This window comes from Agelaius tricolor, unplaced genomic scaffold, assembly GCF_023055355.1.
Source record: "Agelaius tricolor isolate 1412-34295 unplaced genomic scaffold, bAgeTri1.0.p SCAF_1, whole genome shotgun sequence".
NCBI classification, from domain to species: Eukaryota; Metazoa; Chordata; class Aves; order Passeriformes; family Icteridae; genus Agelaius; species Agelaius tricolor.
Genome location: NW_027269261.1, coordinates 83676031 through 83689933, shown reverse-complemented (window position 1 = coordinate 83689933; position 13903 = coordinate 83676031). Strand labels below are relative to the sequence as shown.

The following is a 13903-nucleotide window of genomic DNA, read 5'->3' as shown; positions in this document are numbered from 1 at the left end:
CTAATAACTAATATATGTTTTAACTATGTTATAAAGATAGTTTCATATTCAAACATGGCAAAACAAATCACCAGTGCTGAAAACTAATACACTGAATTCAACAGTCCTGGCGTAGGAGATGTGAAATAAAAGGATGAGCCACTGATTTACAGTATCACAAGAGGCCTGGGAAACCCCTTTCAGTAGTATTCCTTATGTGAGAGAATGCCCTGCTGTAGCACTGAAGAACGCCAGAACATACACTCCCTACAGTTTATCCTCAAAACAAACCTTGGAGATCTTTGGAGATCTTCTCTTTCTGCATTTTGACTATTTTATTTGAACTGAGGAACTGTTCAGAAAGTGACAAAGATGGACTAGGTTAAATGCTGTAACATGGTACTTATTCACACTACATTAGGCAGAGGAACACTAAAATTAGGCATAAAAATTTTATTCCCATGGTAATATCCTCCAGTATTGGCTAGAGACAGGAGGGAAAAAGGGGATTTCCCTTGGAAAAATAAAGCAAGCTGTTGATATGAAATATAAACATTGCAGTATTACATCTGCAATAGTATAACTATTTCTATTTGGGGGGACAGGACATGAGGGAAACGACATCACCAGAAAGCCTGGAAAAAATGAGCCATTCAGTGAATAGTCTAAAGTCTTTTTTGAATGGTAACTATACTTTACATTATGTTCTGCCTATAAACAATATTATTAATAAAAAAATCTTGAGAGAGTGAGGAGATGTCCTCTTTTGATTTTACTGGAGCCACATGAGAAATATGTTTGGCCTGTCACCCTATAAAATACTATTACAAGCCTGTTCCAAAGCTCACTGCTCTCTTTTCTTTGGGGTCAGAAGCAGGATCATGCAAAGTAGGAACAAAACAGCAGCCTTTTTAAAACCCCTCATAAAAATATTTTTTCTTAAATTGCTGCTTTGCCCTAATTCACTTCATTACTGCACCAAGCAAGGCACAGGACTTGTAAACCAGCTGAAGCCATACCAAGTGAACATATATTTGTTGTATACTATGCCCTTTGTAACCAAATTCCTGATAAAAAATGCCAAGACGACATAAGGTATGAGAAATGCAGACCTTTAATACCTCGCAAAATAACCCACCCCAGTACTGGTTTGGTTGGAAATCTGTGACCTTACAGATGTTTATGTGTTTGCCTGGTGCAGAACTATAATCAATTTGGCTATGATAGACCTTCAAGAAAGATGAAATTTATCCTGAAGGAAACTGTTTTCTCAAACCAACTGCCCAGATGCATTAGGCAGGTGGGAGTTTCAGCAAACCAAAGGGTCTACTGGCAGACACAACATTGATTTCCTATTGTTTACAACCTACCAGACAGTTCTATACTGACCTGATTTGATGGTTCTCTCTGGGGCACCCTGCAGCCCTGGTTATTTCCACCACCAAGCTGGCCAGCTTCCTTACTTGGCGACTGTGTTCCACATCTGCAGCTTCAGTGCAAACATGCTGAACCAGTATATACACACTGAAAATCTGATCCGAGATCGGATTTTAAATCTGATCTAATAATAATGTTTACTGTTTTCATGACTAGAAGTATGATCCCTTTAAGGGATCAAAAATTCTATTGTGATTTTTGTCTGTCTCCACATTCAACTCCCTCTCCCCACACAAGATGTTTCCCCTTCATTTCAGTTTCATTACATTTTGCTGCTTTTTCTTCTATGTCTGAAATAGACAGAGTGATTCTAATCAATGCAAAATACTGTGAAGTATTCTAAAGAGATAATCTTTGTCAACAAGCTACAAAAGCTTTGATTTTTTTTTCTCCTTGTGACTTTTTAATCTAGGATATGTGGAGAAGACAATGCTATTTGGTCTGCACCCATTTTTACTCCATAGAAATCTGGCTGCACTTCTGTTTAAAACAGCACTGATAATCTCATTAGCATTTCTCATTATTCCTATTACGAGAAAGAAAAGGTCAGTAAGTAATCCACAGCCATAAAGTTTTCTGGTACTATACTATCAGGAACTTCACATCTTTACTGAAAGTTGATCATCATGATGCAAACATTTATCAAGCTCAGACAAAGTGATATTAAACTCAGTATTTCCATGAGGATATTCAGTGCTGCATAGCTATTTATTATCAAAGTACTTTTCCACCACTGACTCTCTCAAAAAAACAATGACTGTTCTCAAAGTTGATCAAGAAATGATTCTAACACAGACAACTTTGTTTTATAAATGTGCTTGTGCAATGCACTTAGAAATACCCATGCTCATTTCCCATGGAAATGCTAATGCATGGGAATTATATTTTCATTCTTTTAGAGTCCATATAAAAGCCTGACCACCACAGAACAGTTTTCAAAACAGTTTCTTTTCTGCCATTCATATAGCAAAGTTTCTATGCCTTGCTAATAGTCTGCCGCATATGTGTAGCATGTATGTGTATATAATCAAAATATTCCTTTGCATATCTTACTCATCTCTTCAACACAAAAATTAAACAAAATAGAAGAGAACAAGAAAAACAGAAACCCTCAAAAATAGTCCTTAACAAATCTGGAGAAATCATATATCTCTGATTATACTGAAGTAGCTCCTCTTCTTTCTTAATTGTCTTTGTCTCCAAACACACAGTTGCTCAATTTTATAATATGTAACATCCAAGACTGTAGAGTAAAACAACAAAGTCATACTATGAACCAAGAACTACTATAATAAAACTGATGCCCTTTTTGAAAATGTGGGCATATAACTGGGTATTTGAATCTAAAACAAAGAAACCGCTGCAAATGTTTAGCATTTAACTATTGCCCTTGTTGGTGAAAATGGGGGGGAAAGGGGGGGGGAATGGGGAGGAAGAACATTCACTCTCCAGAAAGTTCAAGCTGTAAAATACATACAAAATTGAATCTACTATTCAGATCAGATTAAAATATACCTAATTCTATATTTACTCATTGTAATCATTTACTCTTCTCTTTGTTTCACTTGACAAATCAATGTAGTTTTTAGAAAAACATAGTTACTTAGAAAGATCCTGGTTTTTACATAGTCTTGCATCACTCTGTATTTCTAATGTTCAAAGTGTTGTGTTGCCATCTTAATTGTTTTTAAATATGTCATATTGCAAACAACTATAAATATATAGTTATCAGACAACACTACAGCAACCAAGTTTAACCTTATCATTCCAAACTTAATCAACCTTAATAAATCATATGGGGTACCTGCGAATTGCCCAGCAAGGGTTAACAGTTTGCTCCAATATTTGGGGGGCTTTTTTGTTAGCAGAGTGACATGACAAAGACTTTTATTCGTTTGGAAATTTTTAAAAATAAACTATCACACTGAACTGAAATGGCAATTAAAAAACAAAAAAGAAAGGGAGAGAAAGGTAAAAACTAAACATCATTTGGAACTGTAGCTGTTGTTCTCCCCAACAATATACTTAAAGGTAACAAAACCCCCACACCACTCAAATTACAGCAAATAATCTATTAAACTGTTTTACAATAGTCACAAGAACTATGTAAAGACAATTACCAGATAATAATTTCTACTTAACCACAACCTTAAATGCAGTTTCAAAATTAGGTCAGTTAAAATGAAAATCACCATTTTTAAGGAGGTTAGAAATCATCAGAATTGAATAAAAATATTCCTAAATGACTACACAAAAAAAAGCAAACATAACTAAATGTTCAAGTACCCCATATTTTATACACAGCATCAGAATTATATAAGAAATGCCCATCAATGGATGCTCTGTTCGAGAAGTGGGATTCCAGTCTGACTCAGTATTATTATGTGACAAAAAAATATCTAATTCACAGATAGCTTGTTTTTTTTTCTTTTTTCTCCCCTCAAAAAATAAGCCTTTATAAGGACACATATGTAGCAGAGATACATAGAGCTGAGAGAATCACTAGCAATTTGTCAATCTGCAACTTGGGCTTTAGCATTACTGTCGAGTTTGTGTTAAATAAGCATTTTTTCCCTTTCAACCAAGAAAATGCATACCACACCAATCAAAACTAATCACAGCAGGGCTTTCATTGAAACAGTAGTTGCTAATTTTACAGGTCTGCCCACATTGTTCTAGAAAATAGGAAGCAGAAATCTGACATTTCCAACAGTCATTATTAAAACAACAATCACTGAGAGCTCGATCCTGTTCTCACTGGAAGCAATGTCAAACTCCCCGTTGACTTCAGGGAGAGCAGGATCGGGCCCCGAGCTGCTCAGCCTCCTCCAGCTCTATGCACAGGAGTATGTGTTGTGGAGCTGGGGTGGAAGAAGTACAAGCTATTCCTTTGTTAACTGCCCAAAGAGTTGAACTTTCCATCACTTTGTCAACAACAGCAAAGTGCCCTGCAAGCAACAACGGTGATAAAAGGACATATTTACCTTGAAAGAACAGGAAAGGGAAAGCCGCAGAATTGCAAAACAAAGTAGTCCAAAGGAATTATCTATGCATGCAGTCCAAACGTGCACCTTCAAGTAGGCCACAGTCTGTCAAGCAGTCGTCTCAGCACCAGCCACCCTGCCTTCCATCTTACGAGATTCACCCAGAAAACTGACAAACCTGCTCCACGACAACAAAACTCTCCTAATGCTTTTGAACGCCCACCATTTGTTCTCCATTCATCCAATCAACTTTCCACTGCACATCTTCTCCTGCGACTGAGGCTCAGAGGCAGGATCCCTTCTCATCTGTATGCTAATTATTTTGCCACATGGACAAAAGTAATAATGCTTTCAGACAGGAAACCAACGGGCCTGAAGTCGAAGGCAGAAATTAATAAGTTTCCACCACTGAAGGCTGAGAAGGTGGGCATGCGTGCAGCTCTGTAGCTGATGGATCAGCTGTAACCTCCATTTAAGAGCAGCAGAGAGGCGACGGGCTGGAGGAAGCCTAGGCAGCGTAGCATGCATCAAGCCCTAGTTCCCCTAGAGACCACATTACTGCAGCAGAACAGCATCCGTAGCAGATTGCTGACTTACCCCGCCTGAGCCCGCATCCTTTAAGCAGCGCGGCGCGCATCCATCCCGCCGGCCCCGCGGCGCGGTGCAGTGCCCGGCGCGGCCGCGCAGGCCCGGCCCCCGCGGCGCGGCGGGAGGCGGGCAGGGCTGGGGCCGCGCACCCCGGCCGGGCTCCCCGGCGGCGGGGGGCGCCGCGCCGGCGCTGTGTTCCACCCAATGGAGGGGAACGCCGAAACGCCGCAGCCGCCCGGGAGGGGAGACCGCTAAAAATACTCCCCTGCCTCTGTGCTGGCGTAAAATGGTGTCTCCGATAGAGAACTCCCCCCGCCCCCCCCCCCCCCCCCCCCCCAAAAAAAAAGAAAAATAAAAAGAAGTCCCCAATTAGGTTTCTAAATGTATATTTTAAAGAAAATAATGACCGAAAGCATCGTTTGTTCTGCTGGGGTACCTCACCAGGGTTTCTAGTTAATTCTGCTGAAGCTTTGCTTATATTACCTGTTCACACCATCTTCTCCCCTTTGAAACAAAAGAAATTAACTATTTACAGAAGAAAAGATTAGCAGCCTTACACCATTAGCTACTTGCGCAGCTCAACTTTATGTGATCAAGAGCCCAAACAGAAACCAGGGCTCATATGCATAAAGGGCCAGCTTTGCATGTACAAACCCTTAGCAGCGTTTCCCCAGCCATTTGACGTGGATTCTGTGGCTCTCGCTGCCTTCGCTTAGCCAGGGACCGCTTTACTAAACGTGTCACAAAGACAATGACTGCGAAGAGGCACCTCACCGCCTTCCACGGCTGTGCAGAGGCTTTTCTCTGGCGGTCACCCGCCCGTGGGCAGAGTCCCTAAAGGGCTCGCCCCCAGGCTGCCGGATGTCCCTGCGACGGGAGCGGCTTGACAGCGGGGAGTCGCTTCGTTTAAACCCGTCCCCGAAATGTCATTTTGGTAGCAGCGTGACAGGCTGTGATCTTTACGCGGAGGCGGCGGCTCCCCCCTGCCTTGGCACGACTCCGCACGCCCCCGCGGACTCAGCCCTGCCGTGTCCCGGCCCCTGCCCCGGGCACCGCCGCGCCTCCTGCCGGGTCCCGCCCGCCCCGCGCGTCCATCCCTGCAGGCAGGCTATTCCGCCCGGGAAGGACCCTGGCTAGCGCACGCATACAGCCCACACGCCCTCCCTACACACACGCGCGCCTGCCGGTGTCGTTGCCCTCCTCGTTGCCATTGTGCTGCTGCAGCCCCCTCCTCCCCGCACCCCTCCCTCCCTTCTTCCCTCCCTCCCTCCCTTCCTGCCGCGGCTCGCCCTGCTCCGCGGTGCTCGGTGCGGGCAGCCCCGCGGCTGGCAGGGCACCGCGGGCAGCCCCTGCTGGCCGCGACAGAAGCGGGGGGGTCTGACCCAAAAGTCAGGAGGAACACCCTCCTCAAGCTTGCCCTGGGAGGTAATCCCTCCCGAGCCCGCTCTGCCTGACGTGTGAACAGCAGACATGTCGGTTACTGTAGAGGCTGCCATTCCCTCCCCACCCAGCCTTGCCGGGCAGCACACACTGCGCTCGGAAGGGAAGCCGAGGCTCCGCGTACCAGCCCTTCGCACCCCAAGCCGTCAGAGCAGCTCCACGGCCGCACTCCGATAGCAGGAGAGAGGCTTAGCGGGGTGGGGGGAAGTTTTTCACTGGGATTTAGGGGGAAAGCCAGCCTGCTGGGGCAGGGACTAACAATAGCAGAGTCCTCACGACATCCACGCTTTTGGTGGAAAACACAGTGTTTCCCTCAGAAGGCAAAGGAAAAAAAAGGGACTTACGTGTCTCTTCCCCCGCCCCCCCCCCCCGCCCCCCCCATGCCATCTCCACCTCGCTCGTGGTTTGGGGTTTTTGTTTGGGTTTCTTTTCCTTATTTTTTCTCTGTCATCTCTGATTACATCTCCCTGCACTCGCAGGGCTCCCCCGAGACCGAGGCGCGGAGCCCTCGGGAGCGGCCGGGCCGCAGGTGCGGCCGGGGAGCGCGGAGGGCACCGCGCAGGGCGGGGGCGGGAGGGGGGAGCCGGTCTGCCGGGAGAAAAGCCTCCTCGTAGCGGGGAGGGAGATCTACCATGTTTGTGTCGTAGCAAGGGCATGTCAGTTTGGGTTTTTTCCACACAAATCAACGTAGCCTGAGAAGCACACATGCACACGTGGTGATTAAAGGGCCCCCCTGTAAATGTATAGGGTATCTACACCCCTACAGATGAATCTCAGCATTTTCTAACGTCAGGTTTACATGCAGAACCTTTGGATAATGGTATTTGCATTTGAAAAATCAAGTTGTCTCTCTCTGTTAGAGCTAGCTTCCTTATGTTAGATCCTAGCTAGGATCTAAAAGGCTAATGAAGGCAACTATGTGGTACATGTATCACGGCAGGTGTGGTCAAACTTTTGGAAGGTGATTTCTATGGGAAAAAGAACCTCATCATCTTGTCCAGCCTTTGTGGTGGCACAAAGAAAAGAGCCACTGCTTCTCCCACTGAAGGCAAAAAGAGTATTTTCTCTAATCAGGACAAAATGTACATAAATCTTGTACTGGTGAGTATTAAGGGGGGTGGGGGAGGCCACTGCATAAATTAGAAGCATTTACAAAAAAAAAAAAAAACCAAAAAAACAGTCTGGAAAGAAATTTGGGAGACTCGTTATTCATTGGCCTAATTATCCTCCATAAGATACTAGGGTATGGGTTTAATGGTGTGGGTTGGATTCTCCCTCCCCCAGCCTGTGTCTCGTCAGTGTGCATTATCCATGGGGAAAAGGAGATGCAGGTCATGTTTAAGCAGCGTTAATGAGAGCACAGTATTTTTCCTGCAGGTTAAGTTGGCCAGGTTAGCAAACTTCAGGTAAAATATGCTTGAAAACCTTCAATTTCTTTTACTTTTTGGCTAGTTGCAGTTTCTAGTGAGTCTTGAAACATTAGACAAACACAGAAAACAGAATTCAAGCATCAGACCCACTACTGTCAATAAGGGAGTACAATTTCAGCTTGACAGGAGTATTACAAGAATATACCCGCTAACGAGCAGCCTTAATTGGCTTGCATATTGTGGCTGTCACTGTTAAAACCTGTTCCTATGCAATCCTATTTTATACATCCTTTAAACATATAGTTCTCTAAAGCAGTTAAGGAGACAATACTTTACTCACTGGGCTTTTGATTTTGAGTGAAAAAGAAATGAAAAGAAAAGGAAACAAAAAAAATAGGAAACCCTAAGAATATAGTATCAGTGACTGAGAACCTATGTGAAAGTCATAGTAGAAAATAGGAACTGTCTTTTTTTGGGTTTAGTGCACTTTCTCAGTTTTGAACATAAATTGTTATTTATCCATAGGTTGCAGTGGCTGCAGACGTTTCACTGACATTTACTACACTTAAATCCTTTAAAACGTAGTGTGTTCTTTAACAGATTACCCCTTTATTTCAGCAGGACACTTTCTCTTAAAAGTATTTTGAATTTAGTGGTTTGCAGGAGTTCGCTGCTTGTCCTGGCAAATCCTTCACACACTAGAGTTTAATGTGTGGCTTCAGTTTTTCCAGTACAGGGTCACGCTCATAAAGAATACAAATGAAAGAGAAGACGGTTAAAAAAAAAAAAAGTTACTGCGCATGTGCAATTTGCTGTTATTAAATGATAACAATGTATCTTCTAGATAATAAAAGTAAAAATACCAAATAGGGCAGAGCCCCAGTGCTACATAAAGTGACTGACTTTAAGGTTTTTCCTAGTCTGATTTAAAACTGCCTAACCTGAGAACTTGAATATAAAATAGTGTTGCAACTGAAGACTGCAAAAGTCATTTATATGTATAAGGAGACCTTAGAAAGATCTTCCAGATCAATTTTAAATCAATAAAATGCTTCCTATTGTCAAACTCTGGAAAATGGGCATTTGCAGAGCAGTTGCAGGAAAGACCCTGGGCACAATAGTGTTGGTGGGAGCAAACATAATTTTTGAGGTGACGAGCTGGAGTATGCTGGGGAGTTTTGCACAAAAAAAAAAAAAAAAAAAAAAAAAACAAAACCAAACAGATAAATGAAAAAATTTAGCTCAACAAAGCACTTTTTACTAGGATGAAAAAGTCTGGCTAAGTATGACAACACCTGTAATGTCCCTCACCTTCTGTGAGTTAAATTGCACTGCTGCAAAGAAGTGCTGTTTAAACTCCACTGCCCCATGGATCGATCCCAGAAAACAGAATGCAGACGAAGACAGCTCTTGGAAGAGAGGAAGAATTTAAATTCATTTAAATTAAGAGACTGGCGCTTTACCACAGCCATCTTCCTGCCACCTAATTAGAAAGCATGAAGCCTCTCCTGCCTTTACCTCCGGGAGCAGTCGCAGGGCACGGGGCCGGTGAGCGCAGACAGCTCCCGGCGAGCCGGACAGCTCCCGGTGAGCCGGACAGCTCCCGGTGAGCCGGACAGCTCCCGGTGCTGAAGGAACAGCACCGACGCGCCGAGGGGGGCGGCGAGGGCCGGCGCTGAATGGCGCTGTCTGCAGAACAATGGCAGCCAACTCCAAATCCTGCTATAATCACATTAATGAGATTAATCAGTGAATTAGCAGCAGTCAAATGTCAGGGTGGCGGGGAGGAATCCAACCAAGCTCGGTAATTAACTTTTGGGGGGCAGGGAAAGGGAATTGACTGCGTTATCTGTTAGGCTTTTCCCGAACTTTAGCAGTTTTATTCACCAGCCTTGGGAAGATGCTGACAATTCAAGTGGAGGGGGGAGGTGGGGATAAGACGGAGACCTCAACCTTTGTGTGCTATAAGACAGTCTGCTAATGCACAGTATGCCATTACTTCCAACTGAAGTCCACTGAGGAAACCAGCACCGTTTCAGACACCCTCCACTCCCTGCAGCTGTCAGAGCTGCACTGGGCTGAGCTCAGAGTGTGAAACTAGTTCTGTGAGCTAACTTCCACCACAGATCCCAACAGGCATGATAAATATGGCGGATGCAAAAAAAGCATTAAATCTTACTCCTTTTTTAAAATGTACAAGGAAGATACTCTTTCTGAAATCAGAGTGATAGGAAAAAAGATTTCCCTTTAAACAACTATCAGCGATAGACTGTCATAACAAATTAATGCTAGGTCTGTTGCAGAGTGTCTTCTAAAACAAACAAAAATAAACCCATAAAAAATAGGAAATTTAATCAAGTAATTTAAGGTAAGTCACTTAATGTAGACAAGTCAGAGATCTAGTCTCTAGCTGCCCTCAATAGAAGTGACACTTCTCACCACCTGAAATCCAGCACCCGTAACCATTTCTCCATGGCAAGTGGGAAATATAAAAAAATATTCCCCATAGATTACAAATAAAATCCGTAAGTATTTATTTGCAAGAAAGGGAGTACTGCATTTCTCCTTTTCTACCTTTAAAGGAGTATCATCAGCCAGGCAAAGTATTTATCATATAAAAAGTCTACTTTTATCCTCACATTACTTCTTCAGAAAACAAGTAAAGGTTTAAAAAAACCTCCTCTGCCTAGATGAGGCTGTGCACATTGGTCAGAACTCAGAAGAAAATGCCATGCTTCTGTTCGATTGAGTTTAATCTTTGTTAGTGACAATTAAAAGAAACAAACCTGTGTAACACCTCTTCCATAGAACAGTAGGTAGTTTCCTTCTTACTGACACAAGTTGTTTTCCTTTATACTGTTTGTCTACATTTTAGCACTAAATTAATAGGATTAACAGATCTTCACTAAACGTACATGGACTACTTATCATAACTATTTTAAAATTGAAATATATACTGTGATGTTTTCAAAGAGTTAACTGAATTAATCACTCCTTATTTACAAAGCTTCTTCTCTTTAAAAAAATGTATTACAGCTATGAAACATTTAAGATAGTGTTGTTTCAAAAAAGCTACTCTTATACAAGTGTTCCCCTTAAAAGTAAAAATCCATTGTTTTCAAAAGTCATTTTAGTGCCAAATACGGTATCTTACTTTCTTTTATTTAATTGCATTCGGCTGTCATTGAGCATTCTAATCTGTGAAGCTTCTGTCTCGGGTTCTCCATATCAAACAAGTACTGTCCACATGCAGCAAGTTTATATAAACAACAACATGCTTAATGCATGCAACATTATGCAGTCATATACTAAACATATTCTTTAGGATCTTTTTATCAGCTATTCTACAGCCCAATACAATTTCAGCTGCACAGCAGTAATGCCAGAAAAACTTGAAAAGAGCAAACAATGGACATTTAAGTACAAGCTACAGAATGACTACAAAAATCACAATAATCTTCCCAGTTAGCTGCAAGAATCAACCCCCACCCTGCACAAAACACAGCCCACACCTGCACTGTTAACCATTTGCAAGTTAAACATAAGCAAGACATTTCAGCATGGTTAAGAAACACCCTGGCTTACTAAAACTTTGAAAGGATGAGGAGTAAGAAGCATACCACAGAGACCCAGAAAAGGCTGCTTTTTTCTTCATTGAACACAGAAAAGATACCCCATGTTCCAGGGAATTTAAAAAAAAAAATATGTGTATATATATTAAAATACACCCACCAACACTGAGTAAAAAAAAACCAGGGGGGCTTCAAGAAGACTGCAGGGAAAAAGCTCTCACTCTCTTTAGTGTGCAGAAGCTTAGGGGGAAAAAATGTCGCCCTGGCAGGAATGACAAATGCAGTAGGATAGGCTAGCAGGCCTGAGGGATCTGTTTTACTTCCACATACATCCTCTAATGCACGCACTCCCACTCATCCTCTTGAGATGCCTTTTTTTTTTCCTCCACATTTTTTTTTTTTCACCAGCTCCAAATCCCCGGCATATGACCTTCTGTTAAATAGATAAAAAAAAATTTGCTTATCAGTCATGCAAATGAGGCTGAATTCATTTTCCACAACAGATGGCCTCATAGATAATGATGATGGAAGAGAGAAAATTGAATGTCTCTCACAAGGTGGTCATGGCAACCGAGAGCAGAATAATATCAATAATAAGCTCACTGCATAATAAGGTTGTCAATCCCACAAATCAAAGTCTCCAGCTAAATCAGGTATCCCACCCCCCGCTAGTTATCAGGTAAATAGAGAAATAGAGAGCATCCTTTTTCTTTTTAAACAAGACACTGGAAAGAAATTGTAGCTCCAGAGCTTCCAGGGTAAGAGGGGAAGGAAGGAACAGAAGAGATTTTTCTTCAATAATTGTGTTTTATTCAATGATTCTGGGAGGGGGGTGTTGGGTATATACTCCTTTTTTTCCTTTTTCTCCTTTTTTCCTTTTTAAAAAATATTATTACTTCTACAGAGAGGTTTTTGTTTGGGGCTTTTTTTGTTGTTTGTTGTTTGTTTGGGGTTTTTTGGTTTTGGTTTTTTGTTTTTTTTTTTTTTTGAAGGGGAGTACTGGTTTGTTTTTTTAATAGTGAGGCTGGTATTTTGAACTCTATCTGCTGCCGAAGCCTTGCCTCCCCTCCCTGTGTCTGATGTGGAGTGCTGCATTGATGCAATAGCAGCTCGCCTCAGGCTTTCACCTTGGCTCCCAGGGGGCCATCCCGCAAAATGAATCAGCAGCCATCCTGAGCAGACTGATTAAAATGAAAATGGCAAGGCACATGTCTGGGCGGAACTAGAGCTGAGCTGCGCTGCACTGCCTGTCTGGCAAGCATGCTCAATATAACTTTTGCTAATAATGGCTTACCGCCTTTCGGGTTTTTAAAGGTATTACCGTCGACCCTTCCCCCACCCCCTAAACAGATAACGGTGCTGGGGGCTTTCCCCCCCTTCGCTGTATACTGCTCACAGCTAGAGTCTGCCAGACTGACATGCAGTGATTGTGAAAAGACACACTTGCTTTGCAAGGATTTTCTTCACAGATGTGCTGAAATACCAAGAAAACATATTAACATGCAGCTATAAATTATGCCCAGATATTAGCTGAGAAAGAAACCTCAGATAAAGAGGAAAGCTCAGCCACTACCAGACACACCATTTTCACACACACCACACCACCCCCCACCCCTGTTTTTTACACCTCAGCTTGCATTGGCACCTTGTGCATTATGCATCACGAGAAAATGACTGCCAGTAAACGCAGAGCAGCTTCCTGGAGCTCTCTCTGCCCTGTGCTTTACACACTCAAGCTGGATCTCTAACCCCCCCCTCCACAGTCCCCAAGCAGATTAATGTGTGCGTAGAGAAAGAGCCATTTAAAGTGCGCATCTCCTGCAGTCCTTTAACAAAACAGAAATATTTTGCAGCCAGCTCCGGTGTGCAAACCCAGCATCGACAAAGCAGCAAATATCAATCCATGTGTGTGGGGGGTCTGAAACCTGGCAAGACTGTTGTTTCATGAGATTTGGGAATTGCTCTGCCTGGGGATTTTTGGTGGTGTTTTTTTAAGCAAGCAGTGGCATATCTCTGCAAACTGGCGTGTATGTGCTATACATATGCACATACACCCGGATGTGCCTTCAGTTAAGCCTTGTTTTTAAACCACTGGGATTATTTCCTCTCCCCACCCCGCTTTCTTCTCCTCCCGCCCTGCACTCTAGCCCTGTTACTGCAGTGTGAACCAGAAATCAATAGGGCTGCTCTAATGGAGGTTCCAGCTGCAGTTGGCTGTGCAGGCACACACACACACACACACACACACATACACATACACACACACACTGACGTCTGTGGAGCTTTCTCAGCCGATTGGGCACCACATCGGATGTTCTGTGGAGCAAAGAAAAGGAATCATTTACAGTCTGGAAAAAAAAATGGTACCTTGCATCTCCCTGTCTCCAAGAGCACCAGGCTGGGCTCGCCGCACGGGCTGGCTGCAGTGTGTGAGTGAGAGCTCGGCTCGGGGTGCGGGCAGATACTGGAGGGCTCCCCCAGATTACCACAGAAACTGATGGGGCACAGAACCCCACAATTCATGCAGGATGTT

At 43.2% G+C, this 13903-nt stretch overlaps 1 protein-coding gene across 20 annotated transcripts in view; it reads right to left on the bottom strand.

Moving 5' to 3' along the window:
- Positions 1 to 11623, bottom strand: part of MYT1L (myelin transcription factor 1 like) — a 308980-nt gene extending 297357 nt beyond the window's left edge. For 18 of the 20 annotated variants that reach the window (XM_071441425.1, XM_071441472.1, XM_071441506.1 and 15 more), the window contains exon 1: positions 4998 to 5022. The gene's annotated coding sequence lies outside the window, so the exon portion shown is untranslated. Of the gene's footprint in view, positions 1 to 4400; positions 4778 to 4997; positions 5023 to 11418 lie in introns of those variants that run through there. The other 2 variants (XM_071441443.1, XM_071441433.1) reach the window with 2 other exon arrangements.
- Positions 11624 to 13903: the final 2280 nt, after the last annotated feature.